General features: G+C 43.5%; 1 long non-coding RNA gene across 1 annotated transcript; it reads right to left on the bottom strand.

Annotated features, from left to right (window-relative positions):
• Positions 1-4962: 4962 nt before the first annotated feature.
• Positions 4963-21041, bottom strand: LOC121279209. Its single transcript, XR_005943340.1, has 3 exons — positions 20998-21041; positions 15069-15237; positions 4963-5566 (listed from the first exon to the last, which is right to left on the bottom strand). It is a non-coding gene; the product is annotated as an uncharacterized LOC121279209 (long non-coding RNA).
• Positions 21042-21486: the final 445 nt, after the last annotated feature.

Raw genomic sequence — 21486 nt, 5'->3', positions numbered from 1 at the left:
GGGAAGATGTGTTTGGTGATGTCATCATGCTAGAGTTGGCGGAAATGGCGGAGGATGATCCTTTGAACGCAGAGGCTGGTGGGGTGATAAGTGAGGACAAGGGGGACCCTATCATGGTTCTGGGAAGGAGAGGAAGGTGTGAGGGCGGATGCACAGGAGATGGGCCGGACACGATTGATGACCCTGTCAACCACCATGAGTGGAAAACCTCGGTTAAGGAAGAAGGAAGACATGTCAGAGGAACTGTTTTGGAAAGTGGCACCATCAGAACAGATGCGATGGAGGCGAAGGAACTGAGAGAATGGGATGGAGTCCTTACAGGAAGCGGAGTGTGAGAAGTTGTAGTCAAGGTATCTGTGGGAGTCAGTAAGCTTGTAATGAATATTGGTGGACAGTCTATCACCAGAAATTAAAACAGAGAGGTCAAGGAAGGCAAGGGAAGTGTCAGTCATGGACCATGTGAAAATGATGGAGGGGTGGAAACTGGAAGCAAAATTAATAAATTTTTCCAGATCCAGACAAGAGCATGAAGCGGCACAGAAGCAGTCATCGATGTACCGGAGAAAGAGTTGTGGGAGGGGGCCTGAGTAGGACTGGAACAAGGAATATTCCACATACCTCAAAGAGACAGGCATAAAAAAACCCCTATCTTCTTCTCAGTGAAACAACCTAAGTCTTCAAGATCTCTAACAAACAAACCAGCAGGATTACTGTCAGGCAGATTGCAGAACAAGTCACATGACCCCCTTCATTTACCCTAAACTTAAAGCTACAGTCCCAAAATTTTATTTTATAGCCTCATAATTGTAACACAGTTTATATCAATGCGAAATTATTTCAATAAGCAAGCATGCACAATCTCCATTTTGTCTGGCCAGGGAATGATAGTGTTTCACTATATTACAACAGCAACTACACTTAAAAAATACTTCACTGTAAATCAGTATTTTTTCCATGAAGAAATAAAATTGAAAATACCAGAAATACACACAAAGTAACTCAGTACTTGAAAGACAAAGTTAGGTTAAATGTTTCAGATGAAATCTTTAAACAGAAGGGGTTTCTCGCAGCTCAACAGAACACAGAATGGTAAATATTCAGTTTAACATCAATACACCCAAATATCACTGCTATTTTCAAGATGGTTAAGTTGGACCTTGGTGGAAAGTACCTGTAATGGGTTTGAATTTGAGATATGCATACTGTAACTCTTTAATTTCCTATACCATTTCTAGTTTTTTGAGTTGTGCAAGTTTTTCAGAATGCTCAGTCTTCATTTACTTAGTGCTAATGCATCATTAACATGTTACCAAAATCCAATGAAGGAACCTCCATGTGGCACTCATGATTTCATAAGGACGGGCTTCCGCTCAGCTCTGTAGTGAAGCTACCAGATTTCCAATGCAACTTAACCCTGCTGCAAGCAGTGAACTGCTTGTTAATGCTTATTCAGTTTAGCCACTTGATATTAATCTAATAAGGCCTGATCATAAAAATGGTTTGGGCGTTGGTGAGCATGTTAGACAATGCAATTGCCTTGCCCACCCGATAAGTGCTGAATATCAGTTCCAGAAGTCATGACAGCATAGAACTCCCTCGGTACTGAGTGGCAGCCTGGATTATATGCTCAAATTTTGGTGTAGGGTTTGACCCTCCAAACTCCTGAACCAGGACAGTTACCAACTACCAGGCTGATACTTACAACCTGATATGTTAGAAATAGTAGTTATGGCAAAGTAGTGGTTAAGTTGCCGGAATTGTAATCCAGTAGAATGTGCATCTAAATGCCACCATGACCGTTTGAGAATTTGAGTTCAGTTTTTAAAAAATCTGGAATTAAAAAGCTTATGTCAGTAAAAGTGACGATGAAGCTGTTGGATTGTCTTAAAAACCAGCTGGCTTAATTAAATCCTTTAGTGAAGGAAACCTGATGCCCTTGCTTGTTCTGACTGAGAAGTGACTCCAGTCCCACACCATCCAAGCTGACTCTTAACTGACCTCTAAAGTGGATCTCTTAAGAGAGCCCAGCACCACCTTCTCAGGGAAACTTAGGATGGTTAATAAATGTTAGCCTTGCCAGCAATGAACACATCCATATGATGAGTAAAACCACAGCAGATTGTGTGGCATTTGAAAAGACAAAATGATTGTTTTTTTGCGAAACACTAAACTATGTCAGGCAGAAAGTTCCTGTCCTAATTGTTAATAGTTCTTTTCTCTTTTCAGATGCTGATGGATTGCTATGTGTTGCTAATATTTTCTGTTTTTTCTTTAAATTTCAGTTTCTTTATTTTCTGCAGTTTATTAATCTTGGACCATTTAACAGCACATCATAACAAGTTCATCATTAATATTTGCATTGCTACCATATTTTTATTTCTATGGATACATATAAATATGGGAAAAACATAGGAAATGCGCTGTTTAACTTCAGAAGAACAGTAAAGAAGACAAGAGTGTGGTCCAGAAATACTGAGACCTTTATAATCTAGCTGGGACTTTGTGGCATATAATTACTTAACTGACAGGCAACTGCCACTGTTTTCAAAGGAGGAGGGGAAAGGCTGAATAGTGCAAGAAAAAAGTGAGTCAAAGTAACTAAAGAGATTCCATCTTGATGAAAAGATGCTTGACAATCCTCTCTTAGTTTGCAGAGGGGGAAGAACCATTAGATCTGGAGTGTTCATTAAGAACAGACAGAAACAGCTTTCTCACATTTATGTTTACAGTTTCAGTATTCAGTTTATCTGCCTATTGTTATGAGGCAATACACCTTTATTTTTGAAAATATGATTTTTCAACTTCCAACTGATTGGAATTTTTGCAATTTGAACTGAAAATGCAAGGCCACCTTCCAAGGTGGAGATGAGAAACCAACCACCCTCAGGGGAGTGTGAAGAGAGAGACATTTCCGAGACCCAGGCACCCGTTAAAACTCATAACTGTCTTAGGAAGAGATATTAAAAATGCAAAGTAGTGGATATTGAAACAATAGCTGCCACAGAGACCCACCCAAAACCTCTTGGAAATACACAGTAGGCGAAGTATTTCAAGTCAAGGCTAACAGCCACTAGAGAGAGATTGCAAGTGACACAGGCAGTGTCTAGAAAGTCTTCAGCTGAGGAAATAAGCTGAGGGCTGTCTTTCTCCTTCTCTCTCTTTTGGAATAAGCATGTCCTCCAGTTCGAGAAGCCAACTCTACCAGAAACCTACCAGTGAACTGAGATCTTATAATAATTACAACATCTTTAACAGCTGACCACATCCAAGAGACCAGCTAACCTAATTTGGCAGCAATGTTTAAAATCTATGCCTCAAGGATGATCAAAGGATACTGAACCGTATATTCTTTTATCTTATTTTTGTTGCACTCCAACTCCCCTTATTTTTGATACGTGTGTGTGTCCTAATGACTGCACGACGGTCAAATGCATGACGTTGCATTTCTATTATTTTTCTTGGGCTTAGTGGTTAATAACTTTACTCTTTCTTTGACTCAAGAAAATCTTATTTGCTTGGCTCCCTATTGCTCACAGCTTAGTTAAATAGTTAAATACGTTCTTATTTGGAAAAGGCATATCCTCATAAAAAAGAAATTTAAATCTTTGTTGTGACCAACCAATAAGGTTGGATAGGGGGGAGCCAGTTCACTCCTTCTCACCTGGTCTTAACACTATAAATACACACATCAAATGACTATCTCTAAGGTCTTTTCTAAAGATCCAGGAGAGCATTATGATAACATTGATGGCCATTGAAATAAAGAATAATGTACTTTTATAAACTGATTAATTCATAAATTTTAGTATTGATCTAACAAAAACAAACATTCAGGAAAGCCAATGGAGACATTTGAAAACATTGATTACATAATGAAAGAAACCTTGGTAGCATGATACAAAAATGCTTCTAGTTCCAATTTATAAAGCCAGTATTTGGAGTGTATATCAGATAACCACAGTTATACCGATTGTAAGATGCTAAAGTCCCATTAAACTGAATGGCCTCCAAAGTGATGCATAGAAATACAAGAAGGTTAAACATAAAAGCAGGCCTAACAGATCAAACAGCCTATGTTGACATTCCACATAAGCAAATAGACTTATTCACATCCATTCAACATGTTCCCATATCTCTTCAACAGTCTTCCTCCATAGGTGCATATCTGCAAGTGACAGAATTATGAAGGAAAACCTACTGTCCTAGAAAGTTCTGCCAGAATACTCTGCATAACTTAGGCAGATTGAGGAAAGAGGTAAGTTATCTGCGCGACTTGTCAAAATAGGAGTGGTTGAGTTCACTGACTTTATTTGTTGACAAACTTTGACTGAAACATCAGCTTTGACTGTAGCAATTTGAAAAATCTTTTCACAGCTCTGATGTTGAGAAAGGATTCTACAAACTGCCTTTTGGCGGTTTCAGGCAGCAAAATCTTTTTTCTTCCCATGCTTCTGTCATGGAGCCTTTACCATGGGAATCAGCATAGTCATTCCCATAAATGATGGAACGAGAATGTGAGCAGGAAGGAGCGGAAATGATGGACGCAATCATGGTAAGGCTACACCAAAAAAGAAGCAGAGCAACTCGGAGGCACTTCTCCATCAGAGTTTGCAGACCACCATACTCCTTTGAGAATATCAGAAGAAAGCTATATAAGTGGTCAAAGGAAACACCAAAGGATCTGTGTGTCCCCGTGATAAACTGACCTCCAATTATCCTCACAAACACAAAGTGGTTGCACTGTGCACACAGGTATTTACATATCAAGTGGGCAGATATCGTTCCTGCTACTTGAGGATGCCAATACATTGCATTTATATAGCAGAATGAGATAATAGCAGGACAAGGGTAAGCACTCTGGAAAGAACAACATGACCAAGTGACAGATGGCCGATGTGAGGGTGGGGTGGGGGAGGGGATGGTGGTGGGAAAAAAGATAGAAAATAGGGTAGAAGTTGGGGATAAAACAATGGATAAAAATGAAAATAAATAAAAATGAAAACAATGAGCTGCTTTGTTTGGATATTTTGAGCTTCTTGAGTGACGGAGTTGCACTCAGGCCAATATGGACTGCTTCAATATCTGAGAAATTGCAACATAGTTAAATGTTCCGATGCTTCACAGGAGAATTATCAAACAAAATTTGATATCGAGCCACATTAGGTGATATAAGGGTGATGACAAGAAACATGGTCAAAGAGTTAGATTTTAATTTAGATAATTGACGGCAGCCACTTGCAAAGTCAGCATTTATTGTCCATTCCTTATTGCCCTTGAGAAGATGTGGTGAGCTGCCTTCTTGAACAATTGCAGAGTGTGGCAAAGGTATTCTCACAGTGCTGTTAGGAAGGGAATTCAGGATTTTGATCCAATGACAATGTAGGAACAGTGATACATTTCCAAGTCAGGATGACTTGTGATTTACAGGGGAACTTGTAGATGGTAATGTTCCCTGCTATCCTTGTTCTTTGAGATGGTAAAGGTCGCAGGTTTGGGAAGTGCTGTCAAAGGAGCCTTGGCAAGTTGCTGCATTGCATCTTGTAGATGGTACTGCTGCTACTGTATTCTGGTGACAGAGGGAGTGAATGTTTAAAGGTGATAGATGGGATGACGATCAAGTGAGCTGCTTTAATAAAAGCAAAATACTGTGGATGCTGGAAATCTGAAGCGAAAAAAGAAAATTCTGGAAAAAACTAAGCAGGTCTAACAGCATCTGTGGAGAGAAAAACAGAGTTAATATTTTGAGTCCATATGACTTCTTCAGAGCTAAAGACAAGTAAAAATGTGATGAAATGTAAACTGTTTAAGGGGAGTGGAGCAGGTGAAGCTGGATAGAAGGTCAACGATAGGTGGGGGCAAAGGAGGGATTAACAAAGATGTCATGAACAAAAGGTCAAAGGGGTTGTTAATGGTGCTGGTAATGGCTAAAGGAGGTGCTGATGGTGGCATTAAGGTAAGAAAGCAGAATGAGATAATAGCAGGACAAGGGTAAGCACTCAGGAAAGAACAACATGAACAAGTGACAGATGGCCGATGTGAGGGTGGGGTGGGGGAGGGGATGGTGGTGGGAAAAAAGATAGAAAATAGGGTAAAAGTTGGGGATAAAACAATGGATAAAAATGAAAATAAATAAAAATGAAAACAATGAGCTGCTTTGTTTGGATATTTTGAGCTTCTTGAGTGATGGAGTTGCACTCAGGCCAATATGGACTGCTTCAATGTCTGAGAAATTTGCAAATGGAACTAATCACTGCAATTATTAGCAAATATCCCTACTTCAGACCTTGTGGCTGGGATAGCCAGTAATGAAGCAGATGAAGAGCTTTGGGCCTAGAACATTACCTCGAGGAACTCCTGGGGTTGAGATGATTGGTCTCAAATAGTGAAAACCATTTTCGTTAGTGCTAGGTTTGACACAGAGCCAGTGGAGAGCATTCCCCCTGATTCCCATTGGCTTCCATTTCACTAAGGCTCTTTGATCCCACATGGTCAAATGGTGTCTTGATGTCAAGTTCAGTCACCCTCACCTCACCTCTGGAATTCAGATGTTTTCCCATGTTTGGACCAAGGCTGTAACGAGGTCAGGAGCTGAGTGACCCTGGCAGAACACAAAACTGAACATCAGTGAGCAATGCTCCCACAATGGTCTAAATATGCCTTGTACAAATTCACAATCACTTCCTTACATTTGTATTCAATGCTCTTACATATAAAACCCAGAAGCTCCTTCAGTTTATTTATGTACTCCACGCCATCATCTAATGTTTTATGGCCAATTTTATGCTAGGGCTAATTGCATCTCCAGTAGGATTTCAGCAGAAAATGCCAAAACATATATTGGGAGCTAACCATTGGCTCCCTTCCACCTCCGTGTTTTCAGCTGGAAGTGACAGCATATGCAATAGGTCTGCCGATATATGAATGGACATAGTGGAATACTGTGCAAATGACAAAAATAGGCCATCCAACATATTTGCTGTCAATTGTACCTTAGCGACAACTGGTCAGTAGGGACACCTGTTTTTCCCAACCATTCAGTAATGTTTAAGGGTTTTAGAGTGACATTTAAAAACAATTGCAATTAATCATAGAAGCTTAAGTGGCAGTTCTTAAAACTTTTCTTAACAATTCAGTTGTTAGCACAAATCTGTACCGCAAAATGATTCAGTATTCTAACTTTTAATTCCTGGTCCAGAAACTGCAATGTTCATTTACAGTGCTTCAAGGAGATATACAGTTGCTTCCCTTTTGACACTGATCCCAGATGAACTGTTTCAATCTCTTACAGCAATTATGTGCAAAAGTTCATGGAAATTAACTGAGTAAGAGGAAGTATAATGAACGGCAGGCACCATTTGTCTGCTGGCTACTGTAAATTCCGGCCGTTTATCACATTGCAAATGTTTTCTTTCACCCTTCTATTTCCCAAAATACTACTTCCGATTTCCCTGTATTGAACTGCATCTGTCACTCATCTACCCATTTCGCCAATCTGCTTATTTTCTCCTGCAGTCCTTTGCATTTTCCTCACACTTTACCATGACTCCTCCTGATTAAATAAATGGAGTGTACATGATACAAGAGAAGGGGACAATGTAGAATTACAAATTGCCTCCCCCCAAAAAAATACTTCAGTTGTAGTTTCAAAGACAGCTTTCGGAGTGATGTTAGAAGTGAAAAACATCAGAATGAACATCACCAATGTGCTGGGAAACATATTAAGAGTGATGTTAGACCTGTGCCTGGCAGAAACTAAGCAAGTGGGGAGTTAAAATCAGCCAGGTGACTTAACCTAAAGAGTTAGAAAATATTGTAGAGATGCTGCAGATTAAACTGTCTGACTATCATTTTAATTTATTTTATTTAATAACCTTGTGTGCTGTAGCTTGTAGTTGTAGCTTATGAAGTCTTTACACAAGGTAAATGGTTTACTATGATGGTAAAAAGATGTAAGAGAATTCTTGTAAGAGAATTATATGTTTTTATACCTGGTTGGTTGAAACAGCTATTGTGTAGTCTTGTATAGGTCATGGTAGTCTGCTGTGCTCTGCACATCCAGGTGCTGCAGAGGGGTGGAGGCCCTGGCCAATGAGGATATAGTGCAGTGCTAGACAGCCTCAGGCAAGGAGGATGATGAGGAAGCTGATGACCAGCCGAAGCCTTCTGAAAGACATGAAGGGCTGTGCAGAAGGTATAATTTCATAGGCACTCGGGAGGCTTGAAAGCTGTTCATAGAGCTGGATTTTACGTTTCCCCCGCTGGCAGGTATGAAGGGGGGAAGAGGGACATAAAATCCAAAGGGTGGCCTGCATACCGCCAGCTCGCCTGCCCCTGACCTGTCTGAAATTTTACAGCGGGCAGGGGAGACACTGGATGGCCCACCCATTCTTGGGCTTATCAAGGCTCTTTAAGTGGCCAATTAATGGTGACTTAAGGGCCTTATCTCACGGCCACCGTTATTTTACCCATGGTGGGAAGAGGCCCACACCATGTGGGAAACCCAACAGCTTTACCTGGTCTGGTGTTGGATAAGGGGGTAGGCCTCCTATGGGGGGCCTCCTGGGCCCATCAGAGGCACCCCCTCAAGGTCTTTCATCACCAAAACCTCCCTCCTGGCCTCTTGGACCTGGCCCCCACCCTTCCTCTTTGCACATTTGGGCTCCAACAATTCTAGCTTAAACAGTAAATAGAAGTTAAAGCTGCAAAGCTGATTAGCTAGAAGAATTACCTGAGGACAGGACGTCTGGTAAAGGAGTACAGGTTAAGGTTAGATTTTTGCGGGGAAGCAAGAGCACTCTTCCCATCGGTCAAGAGTTGCAAACATTGGGTTAGAAATTGTTAGTTGTGTTGATTCAAGAGCACATACTTGGGCTAAATGTTGCAAAGCTACCTGCAAAAAGGGTATAAAATAGAGGTGCATCACTGAGGCCTTTTGCACTTGCGAAAGCTTAGCATTTGGCACAGGACACTTGCTGGGGGGCACTTGTTGGGATAGAGAGTTAGGAGTAGGTACTTACTAGTAGGTTAGCATTTGCTTAGGACATTGCCAGTTGACAGGTATTTGTCATCGGCTGAGGAGTTGCTGTGGAAACTCATTACTAGGCTTAGCTAATGACTAAAATAATTATCACGGTATTGAAAGTTGCCAATAAGAATCCAGTATTAGAAATCAATGGATCCAGTATAGACAGATTTTCCAGGGCTAAAATAATTGCCTTAAGAGAAAGTGAATAAAAAACACACTTAGCTGTCAGTCAAAGTCTAGCTTAAGAGAATTGGTAGTTAAGTTCAGTCTTAGTCATTTTGGGAAAGCTACAGTTTTTCTTAGAGAGCGAGAGAAAGAGAGAACATTCAGCAGGCTGGTATGAAATGTGTAACTTCAGCAGTTAAGAAGGATTGAAAGCTTCAGCAGTTCAGGTATACTGGGAAGTTGTGAGTTGAAAAAGGATCCACTAGAGTTGATGTCTTACAGCTACAAAGTGACTTGTATGTACGTTAGAGTCAAGTTGGCTATGCTAAAATCTCAAAGGACGTTCTGAGTCAAGAGACCAGGTTCAAGGAACTAAGAAGAATCAGAAGTTCTGGGATCCATGGGACTTGTGTATCATGAAGTCCTGGGATCTATGTTGAACTTGTGTATCATGCCCTGCCTTGACTAATGAAATGTTACGTATCAAACTTTATTGTCCGAGAAACCTTGTTAGTTTGCATTCTATATTAATGATTGTCCTTTTTGCCAATATGGTTGTTTCTTGACAAGAATTTTCTTACTCTGGGATTAAGTATAGGGTTCAGATCCCTACATCCTTCCTACATTATCCTTCCAAACAAATAAAGGTCCAACTTCAACCTCCATTGTTGCTGTTTACTTCAGGCAAATCTGGGCCCATTTCCTACTGCCTGATGCTTTTGCACAATGAAAAGGATAACCACATGCCATGGTCCCTCTCAAATGGCCCTTGGGGTGAACCATGGTACTCCTGCACTTCAAAAGGGTCTTCAACTAAAGATGGAGGATCGCCAAATCAGATACTACATTTATTACAAAAATTGGCATGTATAAGCAATATCTCCTTAACAATCTATTTACCTTTGAAGCCCAAGCACATCTGATGTGTTTTCTTAATTATTTTATGAATGCTTCTAAGTGATGCTCCTCCTTTGCTGCTGACTGGAGTGGAGGCAGGCTGCTGTCCTTGCTACTCCATTGTTTGGGATAACCTTGACAGCCATCCCTTGGCTACCTGAGGCCTTGCAGACCCCAATATGCTGAGGAGTTCCTGTGCAGGTATTGGAGCCTTCTCTGTTGTCACCACAACTTGAGGTGCTGGTGGCATTGGCAGAATGGATAAGGGACCATTATCCATACTTGGAGCATTGCGAGAGGGTCTTCCTGAAGCAGAAACCAGCCACTCTTCCTCCTTTGCAATACAGATTATACCTCCCTGCTGACATGAGAAGGACGAGGAGTTGGTGGAGACTCCAGGCATGTCATCCACCTCCCACCTTGCCACTGCTGCATAGAACTCATGGACAAGGTGATGGAATTGCAGGATAAGTAATAGAAGCAGCAGTAGGCCATTCAGCCCCTTGAATCTGCTCCACCATTCAATAAGTTTATATCTAATATGATTGTGGCCTCAACTCAGCTTTCCTTTCCGGCCCCCAGAACCATTGAATCCCTTGGAAATTAAAAATCTGTCTAACACAGCCTCAAATAATAAATGACCCAGCCTCACTGCTCTTTGGGGAAGAAAATTCCATAGATTAACAATGCTCTGAGGGAAGAAATTCCTCTTCATCTCCATCTTAAGTGGCAGACACATTGTTCTGAAACTGTGCCCCCTAGTACTAGATTCCCTCACAGGGGGAAACGTCCTCTCAGCATCCACCCTGTCAAGCACCTTCTGAGAATTCTCTCCCTGTTGGGCAGGCTGTTTGGGAGCAGGCGCGGGCGGGCGCGGAGCCGATCGCTGCCCATGATTGGCTCCGTGTCGCCATTTTATGCAGGCGGGCCAATTAAGGTCCATCCAGCGTGAAGCGCAACTCCTGAGGATAACAGGACTGGGCGGGCGGCGGCGGGACTGCAATGCCTGCTGGGTCCAATGGTGACCCGGCAGCCTGTTTAAATGAAGTGCTGACAGCCTTGCATAGACTGCTCTATGCTGCTGGAGAGCAGGTCAGGCTGAAGGGTAGGGCAGTGGGGCAGTGTGCCTTTCGTTTTTCTGATGAGTGCCTAGCTGCTCTCCTGGAGGAGATGGCAGCACAGCGGGGGCCCACCTGACCAAACGTGCCTGGGAGGAGGTGGCAGACATAGTCAGCTCCCATGACGTGGTGCAATGCACGTGGGTCCAGTGCCACAAACACTTCAACGACCTCTCGCACTCAGGAAGGATGAGTACCATGTTGGCAGAGGTCAGTTAACACAGCCGGTAACCTTTCCCCCCAAGCCCTCTGCCCCCCTCCCCACCCAACTCTACTTGCAGTTACAGCATTGAATCCTTCATGGCATGTTTCCCTTGCTGGGTGGGCCAGCAGATATCATCCATGCCTTGTTTACCCTGAGAGGCTAGTGCTGAGATGGGTTCTGCACCCGCAGCATGAGTGACACTGGACACCCAGAGTAGAATTTTGGGGACAAACTCAAGGATCTGCATCTAGGCAGAGTGCTGGAACTGCGAAACATGTCAAAGTCAGGGTGCTAACATGCTGGGAGGGGAGCTTCCAGGTGGTAGGGCACCAATCCATCTGCTGCCCTTGGCATTCCACGTATTTGTGCCTCCTTGCTTTCCAAGGTTAGACCGTGTGGTGCCAAATGTGATGGAGGCAGCATGTGGGCAAGGGGAGGGTCAGCCCTGGCTTCTTGGTGTGAGTGTGTAGCAGCTGCGGGGTGACAAAGCACTGGAGCCCTGCAATGTTCCACTCTGGTTGGGGTGGCAGGGATGCGATGGGAATCCAGGTACATAGTGGACTAATCAATGCTCTTCTCTCCTTTTCAGGAGAAGACTGCACACAATGCCACCGAGTGAATGCGGACTGGCGGAAGCCAGGCTCAGTTGGCCATCGTGACCAGATACGAGCAGGAGGCGATGGATCTGGAAGAGCGCCATGCGCCCAGGTCCACCGTTGGCGGTGAGGCTGGAGTACAATGGGGGGGTATGTTTGCCGAGCACTGAGGTCACCATGTGTGTCCCAGCAGCCATGGCACAGCTGAGTGCTCAGTGATTGCAACATGGGTTGACCATTGATTATGGAAGGGTGAGCGCATACTGATCCGGGGGACAGGCATGCCCATTGACATTGTCTCCACTTTAACTAATCAAATGTCCTGCTTCCTCCTTTCAGCATCACCGGAGCAGGGCCAGGAGGAGGAGGCAGAGGGGCCACTTCTCACACCTGAGGCCCCTGAACAATTGGACTCACCAGCGTCACACCATCTCTGCCAGGCAGGTACCCAGCACAGATACTAGCACCTTGGTGGGAATTAGACTGTTGGCTAGTTTCCCAGGGCACAGCGGTGAGGGCAATTCACACTCACTTGAGGTGCAGGTGGAGACAGAGAGTGCCCATGGTGCTGGCAGTCGGAGGACTGCTAGGGACCAGGCACATGCTCGGTTGGTGATGTGCCTCTGGAGTCGTCCGTGAGGCAGCAAATACTGGAAGTGCAACAGGGTCTGGCGAAGATACATGAGGTTATGCGTGGTATAGTGTCTGTGCTGGAGGAATCCACGTGGGGCCTCACCAATGCAATGAGCCTCATGGCCGAGTGCCATGCCTCCTCTATGGAGAGTGGCGACTCTCATGGTGAGGCTCCTCCAGCAGAACAATCAGGGCTTCCTGGAGTTGCACTCAGACCTGCAAGCCCTCACAATGGCATGGACCTCAGCTGGTCAGTGCCAGTGTGGTAGATGGTTTGGCACCAAGTATCCCATCTTGGTGCCCATTCATCAATGGTGAGCAGGAGGTCCCAAGCGACCTCACGTTGGCGCAGCAGCTGCCTGTCATCTTTGCAGGCTCCTCTCAGGGTGCTCCAGCTGAGGGCAGCCAGCTCCTCCGCCCCTCTGCCAGTGACTGTGGGATCCAATGAGGCTACAGCAACTGGGGAGATGCCAGCTGTGGAACTGGCTGCTCCCTCCCAGGCGGGGCCATCACAGGCTCCGTGGGCCAGAGGACGGCTGTCAAGGTCAACAAGGCCAACAGGACAGGACAGTGAGCAGCTGTCTCAGATGCAGTGCCAGCGAGGGGGGAGCTCCGAGACGTAGCACCCACAAGCGTAAACTTAAGGCACCTGAGGCACACTACGAATTTCTCACTGGTCGTTTTATGTTGCCCCGCTATTAGTTCATGACCACTTGGTGTGATGCATAACACCTTTGTAATTATTTTTTTTTGGTGCTTCATTTTGTTAAATCATTAAATTTTGATATGTGATGGCTCAGGGTGATTCCTTACTTCTGCAAGTGGACAGGAACATATGATGTTATGAGTGAGTTGTTTGACATTGAGCTTTATTGACAAGGCCCTTAGTTAATATTCCTACACAGGCAGATGTTGCTCTCAGGTATCAAGTATGGAGCCTGCAGCCCTGGCTTGTGTTGGAGGTCCATCTGTGGTGGGCTAGCTGAAGGCTCGTTGGATTAAAGCCTCCCGAGTGTCCCTGCCTCCCTCGAGTATGCCCAGGTCAGTGTCTACCCCTTCAGCGTTCTCCTGTGCGTGCTCATCCTCGGACTCATCGTGTGCATCCGGAGCAACCTCGTCTACATCTTCCTCGTCCACTGTGTTGCTCCTTTCCAGCACTAGATTGTGGAGAGTGTAGCATGCAACCACTATCAGTGACACACGATCTGGGGGGTACTGGAATGCGCCCCCTGAAAAGTCCAGGCATCGGAAGCGCATCTTGAGAAGACCGATGGTTCTCTCCACCACAGCACTTGTGGAGGCGTGACTCCTGTTGTACCGCTACTCAGCTTCTGTTCTTGGATGGCGGAGAGGTGTCATGAGCCACATTTTGCGGAGATAGCCCTCGTCACCCAGCAGCCAACCATCCAGCCAGGCTGGAACACTGAAGAGCCTTGATACCTGGAGTGTCTGAGGATGTAAGCATCGTGGGAGCTGCCTGGGTACCTTGCACAGACTTGTAGAATCAGCATCCTGTGATCACACACTATCTGCATGTTCATGGAGTGGAAGCCCTTCCTATTGACGAAAGCACCGGGCTCACCTGCTGGCGCCTTGATGGCCACATGTGTGCAGTCGATCGCACCCTGGGCATGGGAGAAGCCAGCAATCGCTGCGAACCCTCTGGCTCACTGTGTCTGGCTGGCCTCATACCAGCGGTAGTGGATGAAGGTCAATGCATGCCTGAACAGAGCGTCTGTCGCCTGCTTGACACAAGTGTGGACAGCTGATTGGGAGAATCCTCAAAGATCACCCACTGACCCCTGGAAAGAGCTGGAGGCATAGAAGTTGAGGGCAGCCATGACCTTCAAAGCCACTGGCATGGAGTGCCCATCCATACAGTTGACACAGATCTCAGGGTCTATCAGCTGACAAATGGAGGTCACTGTCTCCCTTGAGAGACTGAGCCTCCTTTGGCACTGCACCTCAGACATATTGCCACCTGTAAACCCTGGCAGCAGGATAGTGGCATCTTCTGCAGCCTCTACTGCCTTGGACTTCCTGATGGCCCTGCGCCCTTTGTGCCTGTGCCTCTCCTCCCAGAGGTGGCTCCCCTGGAGACTGAATGTGGACTCCTGGCCTCCTCCCCCTTCTGGCCCTTCCTTCCTCCTCAGAGGAAGCCTCCAATGGAGAGCATAATCTCCATTCCCAGGCTGAGGGAAGGCTTCCTGAAACCAGCAAGGTCCCAGAACTGATGTTTACTCAAGAGTCCTGACCTGAAGCCTGTTACTCCTGTCCAAGCAGCTGTGAAGAGTTTTGAAGTATTCCTACTCATACAGGCAAGTAGCAGTAAGTTTAAGCATTAAATGTCTTACAAATAACACTCGCGACCCCCCTCACCCCTCTTATCCCGCCCGTGGAAGAGGTTTATACAAATGTCTCCTACCCACCTGCTCGTTGCGCCCATGCGACGTCCTGAAGGTCACATAGGCCCCAGAAAATCCCCGACCATTGCCTCTTGACTTCCTCTGCCACTTCTGTCTAGGCTTGCCTGGTTAAGTGAGGAGCTGTCTTCCTTCTGTTCCTGGGGAAGAGGACCTCCCGCCTTTTCCGAGTCACCTGGAGGAGAACATGTAAGGAGTTGTCACTTCAGGGGGCCATTGGGATCGCCTTCTTCTATGCCAGTAAGTGCCTTGATCCTCTTGCCTTCATAATGACTGACTCGCTGACCTTTTGGCCTTCTCCCACTGACAAGGCCGCACTGTTGGCTGGCCCTTCAGGGAATGCTCAAGTTAGAGAACGTCCAGATAGGGCAGGTTTCGGGCTGCATTCCAATTCCACAGCCCTTTAAAGATGGTGCTGGTACATCCATTGGTTGACACTGTGGCCACCGCCTCAATGCTTGCCTCCACACTAGGAACAGTTGTCCCCCCTCCTGCCAGCAGTTAATTGGGTGGCTGGTGTGACATAGTGGTGTAATCAAGGGGTAGAGTTGGGAGTTCCAGCACCACCCAGTTACAACACTTTACTCTGCTCATAAGATCCCAGCTCCTGTTTACATCCGCAAATGGGGCTTCCACCCCATTTACTGAAAGGGAGTGGCAGCAGATCGGTGAGCTGCTGTTCCGTGGTGAAATGTTAGGACAAGGTCCTATATCCCTTCAGGTGGATCTAAGAGCTCTCACAACACTATTTGAAGAAGAGCAGAGTTACACCAGTGTCCTGGAAAGGAATTTCCCTTCAACTAACATTTAAATTACAACAGATTATCTGGTTATTTATCCATCTACTGAATTGTGGGACCTTCTGTGTAAATTGTCTGCGGCAATTCCCTAAGTTATAACAATTGACTGTGAAATGCTTTGGGACATTCTAGGTCATGAGAAGTGTTAAATAAATGAAAATTTTCTTTCTTGACTTCAAATAATTGGATAATTCTACTTTTAACATAAAAATAAAATTAGATTATCAGAAGTACACTGTTTATCGATTCAGATGTCTCTACTTTAAAACTTTTTCCTTTTATTGCCTTCCTCCATCATGACCTTTTTTTTTTAACCATTTGTCTTGTCTAACCCCCAGCTTTTCCACCTCCTATTTGCATCTATGGCTTCCAAGCTGACTATTTTACTTTCTTATTTTTCTTTACCCTAGCAACTTTAGTTCAAACCAACTCATATCGCTCCTTCAGCCTCCAAATTGTCCAAATTTCTGCTACAGATGATGTGCCCTGCAATAAGTTCCACTCACCCATCATCTATGACCTCGTTGACCTATAACGGCTTTCTGTACCCCGCCAACTTTGTCTTTGCTATAAGTCCCTTGCTACCTTGCCCTACCCTATCTCCAAAATGTCCTCCAGCCATATTGCAAACTTGACATTCCCCTGACTCCGGCCTTCTGTGTATCTCTTTCTATTTGACCCAATTTTGGTGTCAGAACCTTTGGGTTTATGGAACTACTCTGTGGAACACTCTTACTAAACACTGCTGCTTCTCTCCATTTTTAAAAACCACCTGCAATCCCATCTCTTCAATCTAGCCTTTAGTTACCCTTCCTAACTCTGTCTTCCTAGCTTGGCATTAATGTTCACTATAAAAATGCCTTGAAGCATCTTTATTGTTAAATACATTATATAAGTGCAGTTTGTCATTAATTGTTAACCTCCCTGTAAGATATTGGCTGCAGTTCTGTTTGGTTCTAGCACTCCAACAGTATAACCCAACTCTACTGCAGAATTGGGTGTAGTTCTCTAAAATTTGGAACCCTATCTTCCTACATATCGAATCAGTTGCTACTTCCCAGCTCAGGTGCAAACCTTGTCACATTCGTTTTGTTTCATTCTGGCGGCCTCCACTGAGAGTCCTAGATTGGTGCGTCATGAATCCTCAGTTTCCTTAAACTTTACTGCTTCATGGCTGAGATTTCAAGTAATTTATTTTTGCTAGTATCATGATGGACCCCAGATGTTTTAAGGAAAATTAGCTCAAACATCTTGGAGAAAGAAAGTTTAGCATTCTTTTGAATATTGCCTCCTATTTATTTACACACACTATGCTTTCCTTCTGTGTGCAGATAAGATTATGTTTGTTTTGCCTTGTGTTGGGAAGGTTACTATCCTGAAACCATGTCTCCCAGTGTTTTTGACTCTTCCCACAATCTCACTGGAAGTATCAAATGTCATTTTGCATTTTCTGCAGTCAAATCAAAGAGAATTTCCAAAATCCGATGATGCTTGAAATCAAATCATGTAAATAACATTGTAGTATCGAACACTAGAAGAAGTATGGGTGAAGATGAGGATTTGGTTAATTTACTCTGGTCAACAACCTCAAGGAAATAGATGCATTTTGATGCTCTTCAACTCCGAAAACATATTCCCAGGGTGGTGCATGGGCAAACCATATGCTCAGAAACCTTTGTAATGTATGTCTGTACTGAGAGTCTGTTAGATCATCCTTATGTTAGAGTTCAGCATTTAGGCACAGGACTCTTTAGATTTGCTGTTTACTGTATGTGTTTAACTTTAAATTGACTATTGTCAATGCAGCACCATAAATATTGCTGCTAAAACATTACTTGTGGCACTTTAATCAAGTACAATTAAAATTCAGTTAAAATATACAATTTTCCAAATACAGAATATTAATAGTAATACTGGAAGTAATTATAAAAGAGAACACTAATTTTGGTTACCAGCTGATGAATTGACAGAGTGAGCTTTCTTGTCTTCAAGATTTACTCTCAATTACAATAATACAACTCACTTCCATTGGGCAGACATTTTGTTAATTATCCTTCCTAAGACTGTAAACGAGTAAAGTCAAATATCCTATTCTAAATTCATATTGAAATCTTAACATACAGGCAACCTGCTCTCATGCTAGATTAGAATAATAAAGTACTAAGAGTAGGGGATGTGTCTGTGCCCCACCATGGCTCACACGGTGAAGCTCTGATCTTCGCTAGGTGGTCATGGGTGAGTTATTTGGGTGAGGTGTTGTGTCAATAAAGGAGAATAAAAATACAGTGTATGAGTCGACCTAGGCCACCCTCCAGACCTTTCAACTCATCTGCATGTTGAGGTAACACCCTCCTTTCTAATTCGTCACCTAAATTTTGTAATATACAAACATCTTTCCAGTTACTTAGCTTACGAGCAGATTTGGTATCAAATGAAGGATTTGTAATAACTCAATATTCCTGAGGGGCCTGAAATATCCCCAGCACTCAGTTGAGTTTTCATCTTAATAAAAATTTCCTCAGATTAGAAACTGTCTCACATGCCTCCAAGGAGCCAGAGAAATGGGAAAGTTCAGCTGACCCATGGACATGTCTGTAAGATATCAGGCAGCTAAAAGATTTTTTTTTGAGAAAAGAATAATAATGAATGAAAAACTGCATTTGATTCTATTGCTTGTTTTAATTCAAAATGAACTGATGATCATTTACCCTAATTTTTCTGTCACTATATTTTTCAAGAGTAGATGGCTAATTTGTGGTTTGATATTCAAGGTCACTCCCCAGTTTATAGGATTGGACACACGTGAGCTCTGCCATTCCAGTCATTAGAGAGTTGTGTCCCGGAGCTGCTGTGGAAGGTCATTAACCTTTTCAGACTATTTTCTGTCAATCCACAATTAATTGTAACCTTGAATCAGTTTTCCCTTATTTTAAGTTTAAGTTTGTGATTAGTTTACATAAAAACAGAAGTCTTTCAGGTTCCTTTTTCTATTTTGAGTTTTCCCACTAGAACTGCATTGCTAAACATTTCTTTTATGTAAAATTACACTTCCTCCAAGGCTTATCAATTTTGTGTGGGTGTAAATATCACCAAGTCAATGAGGTAATGAAGGTCAGTGGATAAAACACAGGAAAGCTGCAGCTACGAACTTGCAATGGTTGATTAATGGCTTTCAGCTTTTCTCACTGTACTATCTACATCAAAGCATCCACCAGCAATGCTAAGAATGTACAGAGAAGGACGAAGCATAAAAGAACACATACATCATACTGACATACATTAAGCTGTATGAGAAGGAATAAAAATAGAGACCTCTATTGTATTTCTAGTAAAATACGAAAAGCTGTGGGCCTTGTGGGTCAGAATTAAGCTTATGTATCATAATTCATTCCATTTTGCATCTAGTTTAGCATGGAGTACATTTCAGAGAATGCAGCCTAAAGAAATTTCCCAGATGGCTTCTATTAATTATCATCATAATTGAATAGATTAGTTATATATGAATATATTATTTCGAGTTATCTTCAGTCTCTATGGCGAGCCTGTTATGGGCTATGAAGCATCATTGATTGTTTAAGCATGCACTGAATATTGGTTTGCAGTGGATTAATCCGGAAAGGCATGCTATTTTTGATTCCCAAATAACATAAGACAACAAACGACATTCATGTTTTCATCAAACTGACTTTTTACACCAATCACAGCCAGGGTTGTCTCTTGGACTAGTTTTGACTGCACAAGGGGGACACGAAAGATTATTTCAGATCCCTCTGCCATCCCAGCTTCCTGAAGTTCTGCAGCCTTGTTCTCTGACCATTGATTCTTTACTTCTCTCAGTTTGGCCTACAGTGTGTGCTTGGCTTGATGGTATTTGGCTTTCCTTGCTGGTGAGATATGTAGGGTCTCGCATTAGTGGTCTCACGTCACTTCTCTATGCTTGCGAGGCATGGACAACCTAGCAGCATCACATAAAATGACTGGATGCATTCCACTTTCATAACTTAAGATCTATCTACAAATTCAAATGGCAGGACAAAATCTCTAACGCTGAAGATCTTACAAGTGGCTCGTACTTGGTATAGAGAGATTGCTTATCAAAGCACAGCTTTGCTGACTTGACCATGTTGTTTGCATGGAGAATTCCCACATACCAAAGACAGTGTTCTACAGTCACCTGTACATAGGAACCTGCATCTTAGGACATCCCAAACTCAGATAGAAAGACATTCTGAAAGTCAATCTCAGAGCCTGTAAGTTGGACCCAACTATGTGCGGGGGGGAAAAAACCCTGTACAGATCCAAATGACGAAGTTTCAGTCATCAAGCAATATCAACGTTTGCCCTCTTGATTGGCACCCCATCCACTACCTTAAACATTCACTTCCTCCACCACCAATGCACAGTAGCAGCAGTGTGTACCATCAAAAAATGCACTGCAGCAACTTGCCAAGGCTTCTGTGACAGCACCTTCCAAACCCCTGACCTCTCCCACCTAGAAGGAAAAATGTAGCAGATGCATGGTGTTATGATATGATGACATGTACCTTTAAGGGAACACATCTCAAACTACGGTCTATCATTACACATCTCAACAGGATGTGATATATATTAGACCCATGACTGGTAGTCAGTCTGTAAGCTGCAGTGATCGAGGTCAGGCATGTGCCTCAGTTTCTCAGTGAATACTACAAATATATTGCCTTAACTTCAAATAAACCCACATTATTGTTTCACCAATCCTTGTGTACGATTGGTAAGTTTAAGTCAAAGAAAAGAAAAACATAACATGGTTGCAGGTGGCAGCACAATTTGTGATGATTTGACTGAGTAGAATGCAGGCCTCAACTCCTTCATCTCCAGCAGAGGAAAAGAGCTGCTGTGAAAGTGAAACAACTATCAAGAATTCTGCAGTTCTTTAGGGATTCCACACACCGTACTTTCACTCCGGAATCACATAATACTCCAGCCAACAGGCATTGGGTCCTGGTAAGAAACTTTAAGCAAAACTCACAGATAGACAGTTGTTTTGCTGCTTCTGGAGAAGTTAAATGCTGCAGGCTGGCTGAAAAGAAAAAGTCCATCCACTAACAGCTACAAGAAGATTATAAAAGAGGTTTTATCACTGTTTCACTTACCCTTTAAAGTAGGCAGCTCATTTTGCACCAAAATTACTGTTTTGTGGGCAGAGCTTCGAGTTAAACCAGGAAAAATCAGAAAGTGCTCAACAGCGCCACCACTGTAGTTATGCAGTAACCAATGAGCAGCTAAGGCAGTGCCCACTAAAAGTACTGCAACTCACAGCTGAATTAACTCTAAAAGAGCAAGAAGAAACTTGCAGAGCTGTCAAAAGATCCAAATAGAAATAAAAATCCTGAAAAAAGCGAAAAGATGACCACAAAATTTTCAACACACAATTGAATAGCAACAGATATTTTATCTGAATTTACTTTGTTCTGACAATGTGTCGACCTCTGTTTCCTGGACCTCAATGTTTCCAAACCAGATAAACAAGCCATAAAAATGAAAATTGCTATGAGCAACAAAGGCCTCCATGGACCAAACTTGTTAGGTCTGTCTGACGACCATCTTAAAAATTTAGATAAATTCACAACCAGAGGACAGAC

The sequence above is a fragment of the Carcharodon carcharias genome, chromosome 6, assembly GCF_017639515.1.
Source record: "Carcharodon carcharias isolate sCarCar2 chromosome 6, sCarCar2.pri, whole genome shotgun sequence".
NCBI classification, from domain to species: domain Eukaryota; kingdom Metazoa; phylum Chordata; class Chondrichthyes; order Lamniformes; family Lamnidae; genus Carcharodon; species Carcharodon carcharias.
The sequence above is the reverse complement of the archived record's forward strand: the minus strand, read 5'-3'. Positions and strand labels throughout refer to the sequence as shown.